Genomic DNA, 17,436 nt, shown 5'->3' with positions numbered 1-17,436 from the left:
TTCTTTCTTTTTTACACTCTACGATAAGTCACGCAATTGTTTCTCACGTAGTTGAATGTTACGTCCGCAGTAGCTCATTCTCATCATGTTAGTATTTAAATCCAGCGAGATCGGGAGGTCTTTCCGTATCCTTCCGCTTCCTGTGACGCCAGTCGCCAGGATTCAACGTTCGCCTTTGTGTATGAAACCTTTATCGTCTTTCTTGGGTGAGCTTTTCAAGACACAGCTATATGCGATGCAATTCTGAATACCCTTCGGATGACATCACTTTTCTTATCTTTTAATTAATATTATATCATTTTGTTTTCAGCTTCAAGCTGTAGCCATAATAACGGAAGGCCACTCCTACCGTAAAGCTTTGTTAGGTAATTGATTAAAAGATTTTTATTGTATGTGTTTCATATGAACCTGGGATCTGTAAACCTATTGTGATTTTTATTTTATTATTTTTATTTAGATACTATATGATCAGGTCATTCCTACTGCTTTGAACACGAGGCAACTATCAATACATTTTCAACTGCCTACAGAGGCCCGTACTTTTTATACGAAACGCCTGAGGTATTTATCCTGAATGAAATAGAGAATACACATTATAATTGCTGGCATTTCCAGTTGTTTCTCTTGACCCTTGGCAACATAGTTTGGGAATGATTTTATTCATCGGATTTCTTCCACTGTATATTTTGATTTGTATAATATACTATTCATGCTAGTAGAAGTACTTTTTTGCTCGGGACGATCAAACGGAAATTCGTTCACCTTTTTTTACATTATATAGATTCTCCGTTTCAATTTGGAGTCGTTCTTGCGAATCTGTGAAGTTATCCCACATCTTTCGGCAATTTTTAGGTACTATCTTAGGGTTTATAAATAATTCAACTAGTTATGCGAGAAAAAGAGATATTTTGATTATTACATATGCTGATCCTGCCAATTTAATATTTATCCTGTTAGAAAAAGACGAAAGTCACAACACTCCATTCGGGCCATTCTATTCTATCTACGTTATCATGAAGCAGACATCTGTATAAATTGGGTCGACATTTCCGAGGAAGCTATAAAGTTGTGATTGTCATGTAAGTAGTCTGTCTCACCAGTAGTACCAACTACAAGTGTCTTTTGGCATTATCCTTTCTCTACCAAATTGTGTCTGAATATGGTCTTATTTGATTATAGAACTTTGAAGGTTATAATATTAAGTCGATTGGCACTTTTTGTCTATGAATTCACACGGACGCCTCGAATGAAATTAAGTAATTGGTTGCCAATATTTATAAACTGTCATTATATCCCCACAGTTAATCTTCATCAGTGTTTTGTGAATTAGACTAGGTTCTCTCTGTCTCGCTATCATTTAGGGCGATAGCGATAGGGTTAGATGAGCACTCAAACACAACTCTTTCATAGACTTAAATTATTGAAATGTTTTGTTTGTCTAATATGGAAAAATGTGACCATTTTGAATATGTTCTGTCCTTACACTTTCAGGACTTATGAATTCATATATATGTAAGATGATTATACTTTGATTTGAACAAATAGAATTTTTTGACATATGTAATATTGTTCTAATTGTGGTCAATTAAATGTAATATCTTATATTGACTGTTTCTTTTTTGTATATTTTTTTAAAATAATAAAGTTTTTCTTTTCTCAGGTAATCTGTGGCTACTCCTGAAGAAGGCGCTAGCTCACCGAAACGCGCATCGATAATTATTTGCCACTAGCCTTGATTATGTATTTTTTTATCTGTGTTTTAAATTGTTTTTTAGAAAGAATTGTTAGTAAAAAAATCCTTGTGTTTGAAATAGAACATACTGTATTCTTATACAGTTTTTTAACTGATTTGAAATTTTTTGTATGAACTATTAAAATGCTGTCAGTAAAGACAGAACTTTCCTTGCCTTGTTAATTTTCCCATATACCACTGTGTAGACAAATATACGCAATTGCCTAGGTATTGTTTTTTCTCATTCATCTTTCTTTGACCTAGGAATTGAACTAACTAATGTTCAGGGGGTCCTTGTTTTATACATTTATTTTATCCACAGCTTGTCTGTGCTGGGCTGTTTTTGTTTGTATCCTTTTATTATTTATCTATCGTGGGTTGTTGTTTTGAGTGCTCATAGAGTTTCTATACTAATTACTTTTATTAACTTCTCCTTTTCTCATCTAGTATGGCACAACTGAAAACATTTGGCTTTACAGATGAGAAGTTTGCCGTTTTAGTAGGTGCTTCCAATTTCTTTGGTAGTATTTCTAATGACAATAGTCATAATCAGGATGATCTCAGAAAGCTGATAGATCTTAAAAAGAAGTTAAAACGGATGGAAGCACACAGTGAGTTCATGCTGGCGTATTTAAGAGCAGGTATGATACCAACTGGCCTCCGTGTACGTAACATCCCTGGGTTATTTGTACATCATAGAGCTTTCTTGGAAAAGTGGAGTATGATCGCGAGCAGATGCTCGCATGATATACTGATCCTTATTGTTGAAACTGCCAAAGAGCTAGTTGTCAATATTAGAACAGAAGTTGAGGAACTAGAAGAGAAAATCAAAAAGGCAGGTAAATTTGAAGAAGCCCTGAAAAAACTTGATGAGTCAAACAAAGAATTAGAATCTTTTACTAACTACTTGAACAAAAGTAAAAACGATAAACTTACTAAAGATAAACGATTCTATATGATGAAAAATACCTACCCTTACTTAAAACAAGAATTTTATAAACAAAATCATTATGTGGATGAGAATAGAACTCAGCAACAAAGGGTTAATATATTCTCTGATACATTGGATTCTGATGGAGATATTAATAATGCTTACTATGAATCTGAAAGTAATTTCAACTCCTTTCAAGCAAAACACAATCAACCACAGACTTTTTTAGCCAACCGAGGGATGAACCGGGGACGTCAAAGAGTGCGTTTCCAAGCCCACAACAGAGGGAGTTACAAACCTCAACACCACCACCAACAGGAGGACCCTCAATTTATCCAAGAGACACCCAATCGACAGTACAGGAAACCAGAGATGTAATCCCTATTTTCAACTTGTCATCCATTTATTTAGATGAACATAGTGTTAGTCTTCTGTCAAAAGGCCTCTCATATGTCCCTCATTCACATGTTAATATCGTTGAACTCCATCGAGATAGTATTTCCTTCTTTCGTAAAATCAGGCTAAGAAAGTATTTTGGTTCAATTAGTACAACAGATGCCCCTTTGGATACAACAAAATGTCTGAGTCTTCCGTCCACATTTAGTCCTTCTTTGGATCAACTGGGACTGGAAGTGGCTGCCTTTGAATTGGTAGTATTGCGTAGATTAAAACAATCTCTTCGTTTTATTCCTAAACCTTTGTAAAATTTAAATAAAAATGAGCATAATGCACTAAAAACTTTAGCTAGCAATAACAATCTGGTAATAAAAGGTTGTGACAAAGGTGGTGGAATAGTCGTTATTAATTCTAATGAATATGAACAAAACATGAAAACCATGCTTGGTGATACTTGCTTTTATGCTAGTATTAGAGCCAATCCCTTAAACAAGATAAGTAAAAAAAATTATGATTTGACTTACCAAGCCCTTAATGTAGGTGATATCACTCAAAAAGAATCTGACTTTCTTAATTATAATCAAGGAAAAACAGCATGTATTTACGGTTTACCTAAAATACATAAGGATATGGTAAACCCACCTTATAGGCCTATAGTGTCTACAATTGGTACCATCACAGAGCCATTGTCTAAAATCGTTGACTACAAACTACGTCCCTACATTCCTAATATAGCCTCATATGTGAAGAATACTGGAGATATGATCAGGAGAGTTGAAAATATAAACTGCGACCCTTTAAACGACCTATTAGTGACTCTTGATGTAGAATCATTATACAGTAATATTCCTTTGAAAGAGGCAATGGAGGCTACTGAATGGTTTATTGAAGATCAGAATATACCCTGCCCTAGGATATTTACTCTGGCATGTCTCAAGATAGTATTAACTGAGAATGTCTTTGATTTTGGACATTCATTATATCGCCAAGATAAGGGTGTAAGTATGGGCGCATCAGTGGCGCCATCTATAGCAAATATATACATGGCTGCATTTGAAAATAAATGTATATACAATGAGATTGCTCCATTCTTCGAGTCTGTCTCCCATTGGTCCAGATATATTGATGATATCTTTTTTGTCTGGACCAATGAGAGAGAGGCTCTATATGAGTTTCTATGTTGGCTTAATGTTACCGATCATAATCTCAAGTTTACAGCCCTTATTAGTGCAGATAGGGTAGAATTTTTAGATAATTTCATCTTACATGACCAAGGCAGACTGAAAGTGGATTTATATGTGAATCCCACAGCGAGGAATACTTTGTTACACTTTTTCATAGTTTTCATCCTCAAATTCAGAAGCAAAGCATTCCTTTCTCTCAATTCTTGAGAGTTAGACGAAAATATTCAGATCTTTGTGACTTTGACAAACAGGCGGTAGAAATGAGAAAGACATTTTTAGATTGAGGATATCCCCACCGGCTGGTGAGGGACTCCTACAAAAGGGCAAGATTTGTTGATAGAGATTCTCTTCTGCGATCCAAAATAGTGAAGGAAAAGACGCAACTAGTCTGCAACACTAGGCATTCCACTTTGGATGCCCAAATAAAATAAATTCTCAACTTAAATTGGCATATTTTAAATAGTAATTTGACACATGATCAGAAGCTATCTAAACCTCTTTTTGCCCACCGCCCCAATAGGAATATCAAGGATCATATTGTCCATTCTCATTTTGATAAATTATCAAGCCAAGGAAGTTTTGTGCAAAGATCCATTGATACCAACTTACAATCAAAGGAACAATGAAATGTTCCTCTTGCAAATCGTGCAATACGATCCTAGAAGATGAAAGTTTCACTCATAATGGTTATACCACACATGCAACACAGATGTGGAACTGCAAGATGCAGAACACCATTTATTTCTTCTTATGCCCTTGCGCTTTGGGCTATGTTGGGGATACCTCTAGGCCCATCAAGACCCAGCTTACAGAACATTGTTCTGCCAAAAGGACCAAGAAATTACTATCACCTATGGTGAAACAATTTGTTGAATGTAACCATGGGCCTGATGACTTTCGATGGAGAATCCTAGAGAAAATTAATACCCCAGATTTGGAAGGAGGTACGTATATACGCAAAAAATGTGAGTTTTTTAGGATTTTTTCTTTAAACACCTTCAAAAACTGATTGAATAGCGATATACCGTGGGAAAATGCTATTTTATAATGCAAACTATTATTATTTTCCTTATTATGTGTTTCTTAGAGATAGAGAACGGTAGATATGGCCGTTTCTCTAACAGAGTGCGTTAGGTAGTTCATCAAATATGTGGAATGATTATTTTTAATCTTTTAGACTGTGCATAAATAGATTTTTCAAAAACAAGGTAGGCTAGAATTTTTTCAGAATATATACTGTGTTCCTTGTACATTTCGGCGTTACATTTATTAAGATCAAGTAAAACTTTCACGTAGTTCCTGTAATCGGCATAATGCCCTATGTATCTATAATACTGAGAAGTTATTTTCACTAGATTAGGGACTAATTTTAGTCTCTTTTCGAGAGCGATGCCCCTGATTTTCTTTCTTTTTTTCATTCTACAATAAGTCACACGATTGTGTCTCACGTAGTTGAACGTTACGTCCACAGTAGCGCATTCTCATCATGTTAGTATTTAAATGCTGTGAGATCGGGCGGTCTTTCGGTGTCCTTCCGCTTCCTGTGACGTCAGACACCAGGATTCAACGTTCGCCTTCGTGTATGAAACCTTTATCGTCTTTCTTGGGTTAGCATTTAATTTCTCCCACGAAGCTCGGGTCCTGTAATGAGACAACGCCGGACAGAGCGGGGCCTCCTTTTTCCTGAGCTGGGTTCCAGGAGAGGTGAGGTACACTCCCTGTACTATTCAGATGTAAGAGACACCGTTTGGTACAGAGGAACAAGATTTTGGACTATTTATGTATATCCTTTACAGATAGTCGTTACGTTCACTTTATGTATGCAGTAGCTAATGCTTAGAACTCTGGCCCTGAAGAAAGCCATGGGATCTTGTCCCTACCGGCTGAAACATGTTGGCCTTGTAAATGCAGTTATATGTTTAGACTGCTTCCTCTGCATTGTTCTTGTTTGTTTGAGGGAAAGGACAAATTACATTAGAGTTTTTCGCCTATTGATCCTTTTACCCCTTGTTTTTAACTCACACATCTTTTAATTTTTGCACTGCACTCGATCCCATATTTAACATTTGTTCATGGGTACCTTAGCGTTTGAGGGTGCGACCCAATTGAGTAAGGGCGATGGATGGGTCTCATTGATCAAGAGACATACCACCCCATTTTTGGATGACCAAATGAGAACACTTGATCTACATACCTATTTGATGGGAATCCAACACATCTCTGTACGGGTCTTACCAACAATCTCAGTAGGTCCTTTGACAGGTTTGTCCCGGCACACATTCTGATATAGAGACTTATATAGCTCTATTAGCGCCCAACTCACTTTTGTAGGAGTTTTGCAGCAGCTCGGAGTACTTGAAGCTCCGTTATGGACCCCCGGTTCTTTTGTTGTTAGGATTACAGTTAGGGGGATACGAACTGGGCAGGTCTTTAAATTTCCCTAGACCCTTCTTCAATTGTTTGTGTTTTACTGTTTAGATCAGCTGCCAGCTGCTGGTCTTTCTCTTAGTCTACACTTTATGGAGGTAGTTCTTTCGCTAGGGACACTGTGTGCTCTAGTCTGCACCACTGAATCTTCTGGGGAGGTATTAGGTTCAGTTTCCTTTGAATCTAGGGTCACCCACCTTCACTTTGGTCCTTTAGGGCTCTCTACAGATGTGCCCTTGGCACACTGTTTGCCTATATGTGAGTTTGAACTAACAAGCAACATCATTATTCTGATATGGCAGGCACAGCACGATATTGTACTGTTTTGACAGCCCTCTACCACTTCAGTTTTTGAAGTGAGGGGCGGATGATTCAGCCCCCCTCCTCCTCCTCCCCCCCTTCCCACCATTGGCTACCTTTCTTTGGGTTCATTTGGGGATCATTATCAGAGACCACTTTGATGGATCTTTATAAATAGACATCAGCTCGGTCGACTATTTCGCGCTTGCAAACACTTGCGCTATGGTTAAATAAAGCACCTTTATTTTTGAACTAGTTCAAACTACAAAGATGGCCGTGATGATGTCATCTTGTAGTTCTTGGGTGAACTACAACACAGTGGATTGTGACATCACTCTGTAGTTCAATCGAATCCCGCAAGAGTACGTGATACTCCACCCCGATCTCCTTTATAAGCTTCCTGTGGGGAGCCATTTTTGCCTCCCACGAAGCTCGGGTCCTGCAATGAGACAACGCCGGACAGGTTAGTGGCTCATTAGGATTTATTTTTGGCCTTTTTTCTTTTGGGGTGGCATAGACTGGTTCACCTATGTTTCTGGGATATGAGACCAGGCTTGGTTTGTCACACTTTTGCTAGCCCAGATCTAAACCTGCTACAGTTTAGCTCCATCCTATTGAGGACACTCATATTTAGAGGAAAGCTTTTTACATTTAGTGATGGATCTTGGGAACCTGGGACTTTTATGGCTCTGTGACTTATTCCACCCTTAGGATTTTTTGTGGCTCTGTGAAGCTTGACTGTTATAGGGGCTATATTATGTATTGGAGGGAGAGATAGAGTAGTACTGTCCACCCCTCCGTTCATTACCCCTTCCTTGCCTTCACAGAGCGGGGCCTCCTTTTTCCTGAGCTGGGTTCCAGGAGAGGTGAGGTACACTCCCTGTACTATTCAGATGTAAGAGACACCGTTTGGTACAGAGGAACACGATTTTGGACTATTTATGTATATCCTTTACAGATTGTCGTTACGTTCACTTTATGTATGCAGTAGCTAATGCTTAGAACTCTGGCCCTGAAGAAAGCCATGGGATCTTGTCCCTACCGGCTGAAACATGTTGGCCTTGTAAATGCAGTTATATGTTTAGACTGCTTCCTCTGCATTGTTCTTGTTTGTTTGAGGGAAAGGACAAATACATTAGTTTTTCACCTATTGATCCTTTTACCCCTTGTTTTTAACTCACACATCTTTTGATTTTTGCACTGCACTCGATCCCATCTTTATCATTTGTTCATGGGTACCTTAGCGATTGATGGTGCGACCCAATTGAGTAAGGGCGATGGATGGGTCTCATTGATCAAGAGACATACCACCCCATTTTTAGATGACCAAATGAGAACACTTGATCTACGTACCTTTTTGATGGGAATCCAACACATCTCTGTACGGGTCTTACCAACAATCTCAGTATGTCCTTCGACAGGTTTGTCCTGGCACACATTCTGATATAGAGACTTATATAGCTCTATTAGCGACTAACTCACTTTTGTGGGAGTTTTGCAGCAGCTCGGAGTACTTGAAGCTCCGTTATAGACCCCCAGTTCTTTTGTTGTTATGAGCTTTTCAAGACACAGCTATATGCGATGCAATTCTGAATACCCTTCGGATGACATCGCTTTTCTTATCTTTTAAATAATATTATCGCCTTTTGTTTTCAGTTTCAAGCTCTATCCATAATAACCGAAGGACACTTCCTTCGTGAAGCTTTGTTAGGTAATTGAATAAAAGATTTTATTGTATGCGTTTCGTATGAACCTGGGATCTGTAAACTTATTGTGATTTTTATTTTATTATTTTTATTTAGATACTATATGATCAGGTTGTTCCTACTGCTTTGAACACGAGGCAATTATCACTAAATTTTAAACTGCCTACGGAGGCCCGTGCTTTTTATACGAAATGCCCGAGGTATTTATCCTAAATGAAATAGAGAATACACATTATAATTGCTGGCATTATCAGTTGTTTAGGTATCCTTAAAATACTAAATGTTTCTATTGACCATTAGCAAAATAGTTTGGGAATGATTGTATTTGTCTAATTTCTTCCACTGTATATTTTGATATGTATAATATACTATTAATGCTAGAAGAAGTAATTTTTTGCTCTGGACGATCAAACGGTAATTTGTTCGCTTTTTTAATATTATATAGGTTCTCCGTTTCAATTTGGAGTCATTCTTACGAATCTGTGAAGTTATCCCGCATCTTTTGGTGATTTTTAGGTACTGTCTTAGGATTTATAAATAATTCAACTAGTTATGTGAGAAAAAGAGATATTTTGATTAATACATATGCTGATCCTGCCTATTTATTAATTTCCCTGTTAGAAAAAGACAAAAGTCACAACACTCCATTCGGGTCATTCTAATCTATCTACGTTATCATGAAGCAGACATCTGTATAAATTGGGTTGACATTTCCGAGGAATAGTTCTAAGAACAAGGGTACCCCATAAATAGAAGCTGGGGTTAACATATATTATAAAGAAACAATGGTCCAACAGTGGCCAAACAAGGTCCCATATGAAAAAAAGCAGAAGCGTTTAGTAAATTCATGCTAAGGAGCTAAATGCGTAGGGAATTTATACAATGTTCATTTATTTATACTTTAAACTTTTCATAGAAAACGTTTCAGGTGCTCACATAAGTAACAGTGTGCAGGAGGTGACATAAGTGACCAAAAGTGAAACAAGACATCACATAACAACAAGATAGGTCCACATAAATATACAATAAAAAGAGGAAATGTTCTTGTGTAAGTTGACGACGTTTCGATCTACATAAATGTAGATCATCATCAGGACAGAAAAGAGCTTCCTGAAACTGTAACAAGGAAATTAATATTAAAAAAGGTCCCTACATATCGCATTAAAGATACGTGTTTTTAGTGCTCCCAGTGGCATTTGAATAATGCATGCACAGTAGTATACGTTAATAACAGGGTTTTAAAATCAACCGTGTATTACACGCTTGGGTAAACAGTTTGTTTTTAATCTTCATGTTAGCGACAAGAATTTTATAAAGAGCCCAGCATTTAGATAGTTGCTGTTTAATCAGTTCAGGAGGAGAGAACAAAATATATCACTTACTCAAAGATTGTTCCTGACTTGCATTCATGTTATGCAATAAACTTCATGAGTATTTACATAAACTGTCGGAATTCCGTAAATATAGAGAATTCCCAAATCAAATTCAGCCATCAGCTATATAATTTGTGAAAACGTAAGGAAAATGAGCACTTTCTCAGACCTACTTGTCAAAAAACAATTGAAGGCTGCCCTGTATATCCACTCTGTTCCTAGAGGAGAAGTTCGACTTCTCAAATGTAACTAGAAGTTGGGAGAAATGAGAATGGACACTTAGACCAGGATCCCTTCCCAATACCATTGTGCTGCCAAAGCTTCCTGCTGGAATTGCAGTAATTGCGATAAACGGGAAGACTTTACCTTGTTATCCAAATTAAAGCTGCGCCGGGGCCATAATCCTCCCTCTACAGGCGACTGGGCTGTCACACACTAAGGAAGGCAAAAAAAGGTATTTTTACCCTTGTGTCTATCTTGCAGCACACTACAATTGATGCCATTCGCATGTCTTGTCAAACAGAGACAAGAACCCTTACCTAATCTCCCTAGACAGGGGCAGCACTTGGGGGTCTCAATCCTGAAGTGTCTTGCGTCCGCAGTCCGCGACGCCGAGGTATTCCACTTCCTGATTCCACTGTGCGCATGTGCCCAGGTTATATTATTTCGCGCATGCGTACTAGATTATTACATTGTGTAGTTCATGGGTTCAATTACCCGATGCGCCCGTGGTTTATTAGAATAATACAGTTCCTCTAACTTTACTTAGTGTGGTTTAAAGAAGAAGTTTATTGCGTAACATGAATGCAAGTCAGGAACAATCTTTGAGTAAGTGATCTATTTTGTTCTCTCCTCCTGAACTGATTAAACAGCAACTATCTAAATGCTGCGCTCTTTATAAAATTCTTGTCGCTAACATGAAGATTAAAAACAAACTGTTTACCCAAGCGTGTAATACACGGTTGATTTTAAAACCCTGTTATTAACGTATACTACTGTGCATGCATTATTCTCATGCCAGTGGGAGCACTAAAAATCACGTATCTTTAATGCGATATGTAGGGACCTTTTTCAATATTAATTTCCTTGTTACCGTTTCAGGAAACTCTTTTCCGTCCTGATGATGATCTAAATTTATGTAGATCGAAACGTCGTTGACTTACACAAGAAAATTTCCTCTTTTCATTGTATATTTATGTGGACCTATCTTGTTGTTATGTGATGTCTTGTTTCACTTTTGGTCACTTATGTCACCTCCTGCACATTGTCACTTATGTGAGCACCTGAAAGGTTTTCTATGAAAAGTTTAAAGTATAAATAAATGAACATTGTATACATTCCCTATGCATTTAGCTCCTTAGCGTGAATTTACTAAACGCTTCTGCTTTTTTCCATATGGGACCTTGTTTGGCCACTGTTGAACCATTGTTTCTTTATAATAGACATTTCCGAGGAAGCTATAAAGTTGTGATTCTCATGTAAGTAGACTGTCTTGCTAGATGTAGCAAACTACAAGTGTCATTTGGCATTATCCTTTCTCTTCCAAATTGTGTCTGAATATGGTCTTATTTCATTATAGAACTTTGAAGATTATATTATCAAGTCAATTGGCCCTTTTTGTCTATGAATTCACATGGACACCTCGAATGAAATTAAGTAAGGGCTTGCCAATATTTTTAAACTGTCATTATATCCCGACAGTTAAACTTCATCAGTGTTTTGTGAATTAGACTAGGTTCTCTCTGTCTCGCTATCATTTACGGCGATAGTGATAGGGTTAGATGAGCACTCAAGCATAATTCTTTCATAGACTTAAATTTTGAAAAATGTTCTTTGTCTATTATGAGAAAAGTTGACCATTTTGAATATGTTCTGTCCTTACACTTTCAGGACTTATGAATTCATATATATGTAAGATGATTATACTTTGATATGAACGAATAGAAATTTTTGACATATGTAATATTGTTCTAATTGTGGTCAATTGAATGTAATATCTTAAATTGTCTGTTTCTTTTTGTATATTTTTTTAAAAATAATGACTTTTTCTTTTCTCAGGTAATCTGTGGCTACTCCTGAAGAAAGCGCTAGCTCGCAAAATGAGTGTCGATAATTATTTGCCACTAGCCTTGATTAAGTATTTTTATCTGTGTTTTAAACTGTTTTTTTAGAATGAATTGTTAGTAAAAAATATCTTGTGTTTGAAATAGAACATACTGTATTCTTATACAGTTTTTTAACTGATTTGTAATTTTGTGAATGAACTATTAAAATTCTGTCAGTAAAGAAAGAACTTTCCTTGCCTTGTTAATTTTCCCATATACCACTGTGTAGACATATATATGCAATTGCCTAGGTATTGTTTTTTCTCACTTATTACCTGGACTTTTGCAGGGCTGACTCAGTAATCTGCAAGGGGTTAAGGGACCGCTTACATTGTCCACATTTGACTTACCACTGCTTGTCTCAATGCCTGAGTCATTCTGTAAGTGCATAGACAGTGATTGGGTTCCTAGAGTGCTAGTAGTTGACAGCAGGATAAGCTTATAAGCGCTTATGTTTCAGCAGAGTGATTAGATAAGGACATGTTTCTGTCAGGATGATTGTAGGAGTGGACACGGACTCACAGTGTGATCCCAGACAAGCATGACTATTACCTGGACGTTTGCATGACTGACTCAGTAGTCTGTAAGGGGTTAAGGAACCATATAAATTGTGCACATTTCACTGTACCACTGCTTGTCTCAATACCTGAGTCATTCTGCAAGTGCATAGACAGTGACTGTTTTCCTAGAGGGATACTAGTTGATAGTACAATAAGTTTATAAGCGCTTATGTTTCAGCCGAGTGATAAGATAAGAACATGCTTCTTTCGGGATGATTGTAGGAGTGGAACCAGACACACAGTGTGATTCCAGATAAGCATGACTATTACCTGGATTTTGCAGGACTGACTCAGTAGTCTGCAAGGGGTTAAGGAACCATATACATTGTGCACATTTCACTGTACCACTGCTCGTCTCAATGCCTGAGTCATTCTGCAAGTGCATAGACAGTGACTGGTTTCCTAGCGAGCTACTAGTTGACAGTAGGATAAGTTTATAAGGACTTACGTTTCAGCAGAGTGATTAGATAAGGACATACTTCTGTCAGGATGATTGTAGGAGTGGACACAGATTTCACAGTGCGATTCCAAACAAGCATGACTATTACCTGTACTTTTGCAGGACTGACTCAGTAGTCTGCAAGAGGTAAAGGGACCGCATATATTATGCACATTTGACTGTACCACTGCTTGTCTCAATACCTGAGTCATTCTGCAAGTGCATAGACAGTGAATGGGTTCCTAGAGTGCTAGTAATTGACAGCAGGGTACGCTTATAGGCACTTATGTTTCAGCAGAGTGATTAGATAAGGACATACTTCTGTCAGGATGATTTTAGGAGTGGACACAGACTCACAGTGTGATTCCAGACAAGCATGACTATTACCGATTCAGAGAGGAGAGGAAGATGGCGGCAGGCTAACGCCAGCTGCGAGAGCACGTCCCTGACCTGGGAGAGACTGCAGAGTGAAAACTGCGGTGTCAATACCGGCAGGAGCGGGATACAGTGTTTAAACCGGTGAGGATATGCGGGGCTTTTTTTAGAAACAATCGTTCTCCAGGATTTGACTGATTTGTCATTTTTTCCGAGATACTGCTGCCGAGTGGGAACCCAGGGGCACTAGGACCTGGCGCACGCATGGGACGACCTCGGGAGAGCAAGGCGAAAGACGCGACACTACGGGCAGCTGCTGAGCCGAGCGGTGCTTGGAGCTTAGCAAGTGTTTGGTGCAGGACTCGAGCGACAGCAGCGACGATTTACCTGCGTGGCAGTGGTAGAGGCAGGTTTGCGGTGAATACGGTGAGCATGATCAGTTCCCCTCATGGAAAGCAAAGAGTGAGGCTGTTGACTAGCACTAATGAAAGCGAGGAGCACTGGGAGCGGTTTGGTGTAGCGCCAGTGGTGGAGCTAAAGGGTCAGGCTCCAGCAGAGTATAGGAGCCTCGAAGTAATGGACATTGAGACGTTATTGCCCATAACTAGTGTCGTGGAGAGGCCGTGTCCACTACAGGAGAGCCAGGAGGTCCAGAGGGGCCAGGAGAGCCAGCAAAATGGGGGTGCAGGTATAGCATTGAAACAAGCCCCAGGAGTAATAGCCACCCCAGTGGTTAGGAATAGATTCCTCCTATGTTCATTGCATGATAAAGAGTTGCTACTATCAGAAAGAAGTGGAATAGGCTGCCCAACCCCATTAACCCCCTTAACCCCGAAACAGAAGAAAAGAGAAAAAAAAATAGGGTATTGGAAAAAACAGAAGAGAGGCTTTAGTATTGCAAAATCAGCACAACCTGCTCCCTCTTTGGTATCTTACTTTAAGATAATGGAGAAGACAGTCTCTAGTCCCATATTAAATATTGGATCAGGTCCAGGGGGGGTGGTAGGCAAATGGAGCAAGCAAGTACCGGTGCAGGTACAGGTCAGGGCCCCCCGGCTAATGTCTCTGGAATTTCTTCACAATCGAATGTTATGCTCCAGAACAAATATGCCCCTCTGCTGTCGGACCCTGAGACTGACCTGGTAGATTTAGGGGGGACCCCCAGAGGAGCTTGGGATAACACCTATATCTATATCTGCTCTCTACCCGTATTCGCGTCCATGTCAGCATCAGCAGATGTACCACGGAAAGAGAATCAAAGCTTAGAGACCCTTTTACTTACTTTGAGGGAAGATCTCTTGGCGAGTTTACTCCCTAAATTTGTAACATCGGAAACTAACCAGAGTGAGTTTACTCGAAAATGTACCAGCTTGGAGAATAAAATGGATGAGATAGGTACTAGAACGGAGGCCTTAGAGGGAGAGGTTGTTACCCTTATGAAAGTCTCTGAGGCACACTCAAAGGCCATAACGGAACTGAAAGAGCAGAACAGGTCTCTGCAACTAGATCTGGAGTGATTGGAAATTCATTCCAGGAGAAATAATTTGAAGTTTCTAAAAGTTCCGGAGGGAGTTGAAAATGGGGATGTGAAGACTCTAGTATGCAAATTACTGTGAGAAGGTGTGTTGAAAGACAGACCAGACATTGAATTGGAAAAGGAGATCCAAAGAGCACACAGGGATCCCTTTCGGCAACATCCTGGGAGGAATGCCCCAAGGAAAATCTTAGTAAATTTCCTAACATTCTGGGTGAAGGAGCTTATTTTGAGTAGGGCCCTTACAGATACATCATTGCAGATAGATTCAGTTAAATATTCAATTCGTTCAGATGTAGGCAAAGTACCAGCTCAGCAACAGTGGGAGTTAGGATCACGTATGCAGGAACTGAGAAGTTTTGGCGCTCAAGTTATGATGAAATTCCCAGCATCATTACGAGTTGTTTGGAACAACAAGACATATAACTTCATATCCCCACAGGAAGTAGACCGTTTTCTTGATGCTATGAGAAATGAGCAAGAAGTTCAGCAAGCGCAAAGAGAGGCCAAAAACTAGATAAATGCTAAAAATATTGTAAATAAATACAAAAAAAATATATATATATGCTATGTTTAAGAAAAGATTTGCAGAAACAGTATGTTTTCACTGTTTGTTATACATGTGACACTGGAGGTCACCACTAGGGGGTGGTGATAGTCTCCACTAAAAGTATATAAAAAATCATTTCAATTCTGACCATGTTGCAGCGTGAACAAGGGCTCTTTTGCTCGAAACGCGTTGCTGGTTCTGTTGGATTAAATAAACAATATCTTGCTGACTTTGCTGGTCCGTTCCTCATTCTTGCTGGCGTGGAAGCGGTGTCAGCGAGCGCAGAGCGTGCTGCGGAGGAGCTTTGTTTTTCATATTTGAACGGAAGTTGATTTGCTTCCGTAATGGACCCCTTCACCGCAAGCTGACAGCCGCCATCAAATCGCCTTTCTTGGATCTCGTGTGGGAATTACAGCGGCTGTCCCCGGGTGAATTGAAACTGAGCCGAGTAGTGCTGGCGGTCTGAGCTACCCCACAGAATCGCATCAGAGGACGTGGAACACGGAGCGGTTCCCGCCATCCACGAGCGGTGAGTTTTAAAAGCAATGCTACCCGGTGGTGAAGTTGTCAAGCAGCTTAATTAATGCAGGGGCAAGAATCACATTTGCCTGCTACAATCCAAATATATAACAGAACTAAACAACATGAACGAAGAGGAAATAGATAAACTGCGGGAGGAAGCCGCTCTTGCGTTGTTTGATGGGACCGACAACCCCTCAGTTCATGATAAAGCACCATCGCAGAGTGGCTCTAACACGACACAAACGAGGGATTTAAAACTTTTGTTCAAAGAGTTGGAAAACTTGCGCAAAAGCAGAATGCACTAAATGGTGGGAACATAAATCCCTAAGCAAATACGGGGAGGTCGGCCGTGTTCCCCGTGGATTGCGCATTTTCTTGGCGCCTAGTTTTGATAAACCAGATCCAGCTATGCTACAGGAATGGGGGGAAAGCAATTTAGCCTCTTCCATGAATCTCGTGTGCATACTAATTAAATATGCTGCCAGCGATCGTATAAAACTGTTGGACCAAATTAAAGCAGTTGAAATGGAAATAAATGCTTGCCCGGAACCCCAAGAGATAAAAAAACTAACGGACATTATGAATGAACAGTAGCGCAAACACGAAGAAAAAATAAAAACACGCAAAGCCTCCAAATTTACTCGAGATGCCGATGACTATCGCTATGGCAGGATCATCACAATCTCACGCAAGTACAATACTGCTAAAAGACAAGCATATACAAAAAAGAAAAAAGCTGTGGGAAATAATGCTAATAACACCATGCCTGCCTCTAGTACTAGCATTGTGGCATCTGGCACTGCTAACAACGAAGGTAATGAACCAAGCAGCGATGTCTCATCTGTAACAAGTGCATCCAGTGTTGAATCCTTATCATCTTGCTCTTCCAATTCGGATTTAAACTTAATGGGACTGGAAACACTCAACCTCCAGCATGAAATGGATTTTGTGGTGGAGGAGAGGCTTCAAACTCTGAGGTCATGGCAACCCAACTCACAAACAGGCAAAGGAGGAACCAACGCCGGAAAGCACGACGGTGCAAATGGAAACAACGCCGGAGCACAACAACATCAAAAAAAGAAGAAAAAAACATGGGGGAAACGCCACTAAAGGACAACACTATCATCAATCTTTCCAATGTTACCTTAAATAAAGCTGAGGAACATTTACTATCATTAGGATTGAATTATTCACCGGTACAGAGTTTCAATTATGCCATGACCAGAGTGGATCTTTTTTGCTTCATAAGGAAGCTAAAACTGAAAAACATTTTGCCTTGAAATCCGCAAAAGATCTCAATTA

Source organism: Lissotriton vulgaris, chromosome 5 (assembly GCF_964263255.1).
Source record: "Lissotriton vulgaris chromosome 5, aLisVul1.2, whole genome shotgun sequence".
Lineage (NCBI taxonomy): Eukaryota > Metazoa > Chordata > Amphibia > Caudata > Salamandridae > Lissotriton > Lissotriton vulgaris.
Note: the sequence above shows the minus strand (reverse complement) of the source record.